An 8,063-nucleotide genomic window follows, 5' to 3' on the forward strand; every position below is an offset into this window, starting at 1 on the left:
TTATACTGTGTGGGGAGCACTATGGGGCAATATACTGTGTGGGGAGCACTATGGGGCAATATACTGTGTGGGGAGCACTTTGGGGGCATTATACTGTGTGGGGAGCACTATGGGGGCATTATACTGTGTGGGGAGCACTATGGGGGCATTATACTGTGTGGGGAGCACTATGGGGGCAATATACTGTGTGGGGAGCACTATGGGGGCATTATACTGTGTGGGGAGCACTATGGGGCAATATACTGTGTGGGGAGCACTTTGGGGGCATTATACTGTGTGGGGAGCACTATGGGGGCATTATACTGTGTGGGGAGCACTATGGGGGCATTATACTGTGTGGGGAGCACTATGGGGGCATTATACTGTGTGGGGAGCACTATGGGGCAATATACTGTGTGGGGAGCACTATGGGGGCAATATACTGTGTGGGGAGCACTATGGGGGCATTATACTGTGGGGAGCACTATGGGGGCATTATACTGTGTGGGGAGCACTATGGGGCAATATACTGTGTGGGGAGCACTATGGGGCAATATACTGTGTGGGGAGCACTTTGGGGGCATTATACTGTGTGGGGAGCACTATGGGGGCATTATACTGTGTGGGGAGCACTATGGGGGCATTATACTGTGTGGGGAGCACTATGGGGGCAATATACTGTGTGGGGAGCACTATGGGGGCATTATACTGTGTGGGGAGCACTATGGGGCAATATACTGTGTGGGGAGCACTAGGGGGGCATTATACTGTGTGGGGAGCACTATGGGGGCATTATACTGTGTGGGGAGCACTATGGGGCAATATACTGTGTGAGGCAGTGTTAGGCTGGGTTCACACGACCTATTTTCAGGCGTAAACGAGGCGTATTATGCCTCGTTTTACGTCTGAAAATAGGGCTACAATACGTCGGCAAACATCTGCCCATTCATTTGAATGGGTTTGCCGACGTATTGTGCAGACGACCTGTCATTTACGCGTCGTCGTTTGACAGCTGTCAAACGACGACGCGTAAACAATTTGAGCCGTTCTTCATTGAACTCAATGAAGCACAGCTCAAGATTTACGAGTGTCTCAGACGCCTCGTAAATTACGAGGAGCATTTACGTGTGAAACGAGGCAGCTGTAAACAGTCTGTCTTTTCACACGTAAATGCCTCTCATCGTGTGAACATACCCTTAGGGGGTATGTTATATACAGCAGGCTCAGGATAAATATTAATTCAATGACGTAGCATGCAAATAGAGGCGTGGCCTAAATAATTAATCATAATCGAGGTTACATGTTCAATTAAGGGCTCATTTACACAAGCGTGATATACGTCCGCGCGTGTCGTACGGACCTATGTTAGTCTATGGGTCCGTGCAGACAGTCCGTGATTTTTGCGCAGCGCGAGTCCGTTGCAAAAAACTCACGACATGTCTTATATTTCTGCGTTGTTTGCGCATCACGCACCCATTGAAGTCAATGGGTACGTGAAAATGACATGCCACACGGAAGCACTTCCGTGGGACGCGCGTGATTCGCGCAACAGCAGTCAAAAGTATGTTTAGAAACAGAAAAGCACCACGTGCTACAAACATAGAGTGTCATAATGATGGCGGCTGCGCGAAAATCACGCAGCCACGCATCATACGGAGATGACACACGGAGCTGTTAAGTGCCTTTTGCGCACGCAAAACACACACGCTCGTGTAAATGAGCCCTAATTGTGAGTTTGATGTAGTCCATAATCGCCCAGCCCTACCTGATCATGTCTGTTACAGAAAGGCTACATTCATACGAACGTTGCCAACCTCTGACGTGAAACTGCAGTTTTTCACGTACGAGGTGCATCCGTGCTATACGCTGCGGCTTGCGTCATTACGTATCCTCCATAGACTAGAGTCTATGGAGGGATGCGTGGAGCGCCAAAAATAGGACATGTCCTATTTTCTCACGGACTCTTTACACGCTCCGTCGAAACAGCCATGTGAACGGCACAATTGAATTATATAGGTCCGTGTGACGGCCGTTGAAACAATAATATACGTGTATATTACACATTCTTATGAATAAGGCCCAATGTGTCAGCTATAACAAAGCCGACACCCATTCATTTCTATTGGCCACGTACACCTTTCCGTATATTTACAGGTGTGCGTCAGTGCCGTAAAAATCATTTACAAAATTATAGGACACGGATCAGACGGCTACATGCATACGTAGCCGACTGATCCGTGTTTGCGAACTACAAAATCCCTTACGGTCATATCACGAGACCTTCGAGAACGACAAACTGTCCTAGTCGTGTGATGACCGGTGCACGGCTCACTACAAAACAGCTTGGATGATCGTACTGTAGGGCTCAATGCACACGATGCGTATTACATGGAGGTTTTGCGTGCGGCAAATCCGCGGCGTAATACAGTACTAGCAGTCAATGAGATTCCAGGGAATACCACGCTGCAGTATTTTTCGGGACAGAAATTGACCTGCAGTGCGTATTTTCGAATCCACAGCGTCAATTTATCTTATGCATTTTTATTTTTTTTAAGCCAAAACCGGAATTGGATCTAGGAGAGCGGACCTATAAAGACCGGGTTCCACAGGTCAGATATGCTGTGTAAAACTATGCAGCGTATCAGACCTAGAACCTGCACCACATTCTGTGCGAAAAACCGTACCACTGTGGTATTTTCAGCCCCGAAAAACGCTTGAAAATACGGAAGCTGAACGCCTTTAACCCCTTCCCGTCGTAAACAACTTTCAGATTTTCATTTTAGTTTTTTCCTCCCCACATTCCAGAGGCCATAACGTCTTTATTCTTCCGTCGATACAATCCTATGAGGGATTGATTTTTGCGGGACGAGTTGTAGTTTTTCGTAGCACCATTTATTTTGCCGTATAATGTACTAGGAAACGGGAAAAAAATTATTTGTGGGGTAGAAAATGAAAAAAACAGCGATTCCTCCATGGTTTTTTGTGCGCCGTTTTTACGGCATTCACTGTGCAATTAAAACAACAGGTTAACTTTATTCTGCGGGTCAATACGATTACGGCGATACCAAATATATATAGTTTTTTCTATATTTTACTACTTTTACATATAAAAACCTAAGTGTAAAAAACAAAATTTATTCTGCGTCGCCAAATTTCGAGAGCCACAACTCTTATTTTTCCGTCGATTAAGTGGTATGAGGGCTTATTATTTGCGGGATAAGCTGTAGTTTTGGTGTAAATGTGACGGTTTGATCACTTCTTATTGCATATTTTGTGGGAGATGAGGTGACCAAAAAATAGACATTCTGGCGTTTACAATAATTTTTTTTTTACGGCGTTCACCGTGCGGGTTAAATAATGATATATTGTAATAGTTCAGACTTTTACGGATGCGGCGATACCAATTATGTTTATTTATTTATTTTTTTACTATGCTCTAGGGGGAAAAGGGGGGTTTTTGAACTTTTAATTTTTTTTAATTTTTTTTTTACACCAAAAAAAAAACAAAAACTTTATTTAACTCATTTTTACTTTTTTTATTAGTCCCCCTAGGGGACTTCAACCAGCGATCGTTAGATCGCTTGTACGATATACTGCAATACTAATATAGTATTGAGGCAAGGCTTAATAGGTGTACAAAGATGGCGGACGTGGGGGCGTTCATTAAGCCCCCAGGCAGCCATCGCCCCCCCCCGCGGTTGCGGAGCGCGCGATGAGCGGTTAGAGGGGGTCGCCCCACTCTTTCTGACGATTTAAATGCTGCGGTCAGTATTGACCGCAGCATTTAACGAGTTAAACTAGCAGGATCGCGCTTGCGCGCGATGCCGCTAGTCTCTCTGAAGTGTCGGCTGTAACATACAGCCGACACCGTCATCGTATGGAGCGAGCTCACTGCGTGAACCCGCTCCATACTTCCCCCTACCCGACTTTGGCGTATGGATACGTCAAATGTCGGGAAGGGGTTAAACATCTGCCTATTGATTTCAATGGGAAAAACGGCATTTCGTTCCCACGGGGCACAACACAGCCCAAAAAAAGCCTCATAAAAAGAAGCGCATGTCACTTTTTGAGCCGTTTTTAGAAACGACTATAGAAAAACAGCTCCAAAAACGGCCGTAAAAAACGCCTGATACATCAAACACATGGCTGAAAATCAGCCGTATTTCCAGCCGTTTTTTTGTTTGGCGTGTGAACATAGCCTTAGGCGGAGTTCACACACAAATGTTCAGGCATTTTAAACTGCATCAAGAAACGCTTCTAGAAACGCTGCCCGTTTTCAAATGTAATGTGTTTTTTATGGCGTTTAAGTAAGTTTTCCATTTGATGTTTTCTTGTACATGCTTTTTTTTTATGGCGTTATCAAAGTCCTATGGAGAAGCCTATGGCAAAAATGCCTGGAAAAAGCCGCCATAACCAGAGCATGCCGCATTTGGAAAAAACCGCCACTGGCCACAAAATTGCCTCAAAAACACAGCTGTATGTAGCGCATTTGATATTTTACTATAGACTTTATTGTAACATCTGGTCACACATATATCCATCTAATGTCATTCAGCCAACAGCCCGGCTGCAACAGAAACCTGCACGCTTGCATCACCCGAGCTTTCAGGTTTATGGCCATAAAAAGATTGGATAAGCGGTCAACAGGCACCTGATGATGCTTATCTCCCACGTGAACAATAGATTGGCATGTTAAAATCCAACACAACCCCCTGCAGAGGCAACCAACGCTCTGATCTAGACACATCCCTGGTGGCATGTTGCCATACCGTAGTAGCAAAGTAATAATGCAAAGTGAACTTGGAAACTTTGCTACATAGTATAAAAAAAAAAAAAGTTTGATCAAAGATCAATCAAGTTTAACCTTTTGCAGTTTTAGTAGTTTGACCAAGAGGAAAGTAACAACCCCCACTCCTGGTAACTGGTAGTTTGTCTCCCTGGATACTAGGGCCTGATGCAGGTTTACTAGTATGACATGTGGTTAGAGTTAATCTTCCAGCCAGAGTCGGTGGGGATGGGCCGGTCGAGCTGGTTCAGGACAATCTTTTTACATAGTGTGGCAGTCAGTAACATGAAATGCTGAAATGGCAGCTCACAGGCATTGAGGACTTGCTTTGCATAGGAATTCTCACTGTAAGGGCTTATTCAGACATACGTCCGTGCAACGTCGCACGGACCTATATTAGTCTATGGGGCCGTGCAGACATGTGCGTGATTTTAACTCAGCGTGAGCCCGCTGAAAAAAAAAAAAGTCATGACATGTCCGTTCTTTGGGCGTTTTTCGCATATCACGCACCCATTGAAGTCAATGGATGCGTGAAAACCACGCATGCCACACGGAAGCACTTCCGTGCGACCAGCGTGATTCGCGCAACAGCAGTGAAAAGGATGAATGAAAACAGAAAAGCACCACGTGCTTTTCTGTTTAAAAACATCCAAACGGAGTGTCATAATGATGGCGGCTGCGCGAAAAGCACGCAGCCGCGCATCATACGGGGCTGACACGCAGCTGTCAAGTGCCTTTTGCGCATGCAAAACGCACACGCTGGTGTGAATCCGGCCTAAAGAACAGCCGCTCAGACTATACATACAGTGCTCCATGTGAACTCTGTGCTGCTGAGCTGACATGTCTGAAGGCCCCATTTACACGAGCGTAGGATTTGTCCGTAATTACGGATCCGTTCATTCCTATTGCCCGCAGACACCTTCCCGTATATTTACGGGAGGGTGTCAGTGCAGTAGAAAGGCTCCGTAAAAGATAGGACAGGTCTTATTTTTTTGATTTACGGACCGTGCTCCCATACTTTATATGGGAGCTCGGCGCGGGTGGATGTCCGCGGCTGGCCATGCCCGTAATCACAGACCGTGATTATGGGTACTGTTGTGTGCAGGGGGCCAAAGACTGGGTTCACACTGTGCGTCTTTGTTGCATTTTTTAATGTTTTGTATTTTGGTTGACAAACTTCCATGTCTCTCAATGGGAGTTTACCCATCAAAACCCCAAAAAACACGTTCAAAAACGCAACAAAAACGTGAACCCAGCCTGAAATCGCAAAAATGTAATTAAAGGGAAACACTGGTGGTATAAAAAAAAGTTTTAGCGTCTAACGTTTTGTCACTGCAGAATGAAGAAACATCGTTACAGCTATTGGACGTCGCCATATCAAGTACATTCAGGCGGGATTCACACGACCGGGTCCCGCCCGAGCCCGAGTGTCGGCCGGTAAAATCGGCCATTTTGCCCGGCTGGTTTGCATAAAGTTTTGCATCCGTTCCGGACCGGGCAGATCTGGACAGTGACATCAGCGGCAACTCCTGAAGGGGAATCCCCATGTGTTCGGGGATTCCGCTTCAGGAGTTTCCCCTGATGTCACTGCCCAGATATGGACAGAGACATCAAGCGCTCTGTCCAGGAGCGGAATCCCCGAAAACACGGGGATTCCGCTCCTTCAAGGAGCTAAAGTGGGGCTAGAACATAGAGCGGGGAGATACCTCCCTGCTCTGCTATAGTGGCGTCGCTACAGTAGTAGCAGCAGCTGCTAGCGGCGCCATCGAAGGTGTCGCCGGGACAGGGCGCTTTTAACAAGCAGTGGAAGGGAGCCAGCGCAGCGCTCCCTTCCACCTGCTGTACACCCCGGCCCCGCCACACAGTGTACAGCCAGTCGTCCGAATGGCATCAACTCCTCCTCACATGCACTCTGCGCTGTGAGGAGATAGAGCGCAAGAGCCGGAAAACCCGGCCATCACTCGGGATACAGTCCGGTGATGGCTGTGTATTACCCGGCCCCATAGACTTCTATGGGAGCCGGGCGGCCGGGTACCCGGCCGAAAATAGAGCGTTACCTATTTTTTGACGTCCGGTTTTCCCGGCCGTCAAAAAATCGGTCGTGTGAATAGCCCCATTAGGGGTCTATTATTCCTAATGAGGCCGGGTGCCAGCCGTTTTATGAACGGCCGGGAAACCCTGTCGTGTGAATGAGGCCTAATGCTAAAAATGCATTAGAAACAGCCAGCTGCCTCTAGGGTACTACCAAGCAGTACACACCGAAAATATCATAAAAAGGTATGTTACATGTCATTTTATAACAAAACTTTTGATAATCACGGACCCCCGGAAGTTACGTATTAGCCCTCCAGCACGCATCCGTTGCCATTTACATGACCGCAAAACACGGATCCGCAAAACACGGACCGCACAGAGATGGCTTTCGTGTGCGGTCTGTAGTTTTAATAGATCAATGAATAGAATGGTGGAGACTGATCCGTAAAAACGGACAATAGGACCTGTTCTATTTTTTGCGGAGCTGCCACACAGTTCCGCAAAAAAAGCGGACGTGTGCAAGGCCCCATAGAAATGAATGGGTCAGTGAGCTATCCGTTTAAAAAAAACAAAAAACGGACACCACACAAGCATTTCACAGAAGTGTGCTCGAGGCCTAAGGCCCCATGCACACAAACGTGCTTTTGCGGCTGCAATTCCCCTGAAAATCCACGGGAGAATTGCGGCCCCATTCATTCCTATTTCACGGTCCATGCATGGCCCAGGAGCCCGCACCGCAGAAAGAACGGGCATGTCTTATTACGGACGTTTTCTGCGGTACGGGCTAATTTAAAATAATGGCCGCGGCCATGTGCATGAGGCCTCAGGATCAATTTCGTAGACATATATACGATACCAATACAGGCCTATAGGGATAAGCACTTACATATTAGGCTGGGGCTCTATTGCGACTATGGGGCAGAGCTTTCTTTTGAAAGCTGAAAAAAAAAAAAGTAATAATACTTATAACATGATCAGATTTCACATGCGATTTTAGCCCTATGAACTCTATATGGGAAGGGCACCACATGCGATTAGAAAATAGTTTGTGATCATGGCTGCATGTACAGATGCGATTTCATGTGAACACTATAGAAGTCACATGTGCTTCCATACTAAACCTCTACTAATACAGATACACAATTTATTTACACAAATATTAATAGGGGTTGTTTTTTCTATAAGAAAAGTGAAGCTGGTTTTAAAGCTACAGTCTCCTATTTACAGCATAATGAAAAATTATGCATTTTAAAATCTTAAGAGG

This window comes from Rhinoderma darwinii, chromosome 7 (assembly GCF_050947455.1).
Source record: "Rhinoderma darwinii isolate aRhiDar2 chromosome 7, aRhiDar2.hap1, whole genome shotgun sequence".
Taxonomy (NCBI): Eukaryota; Metazoa; Chordata; class Amphibia; order Anura; family Rhinodermatidae; genus Rhinoderma; species Rhinoderma darwinii.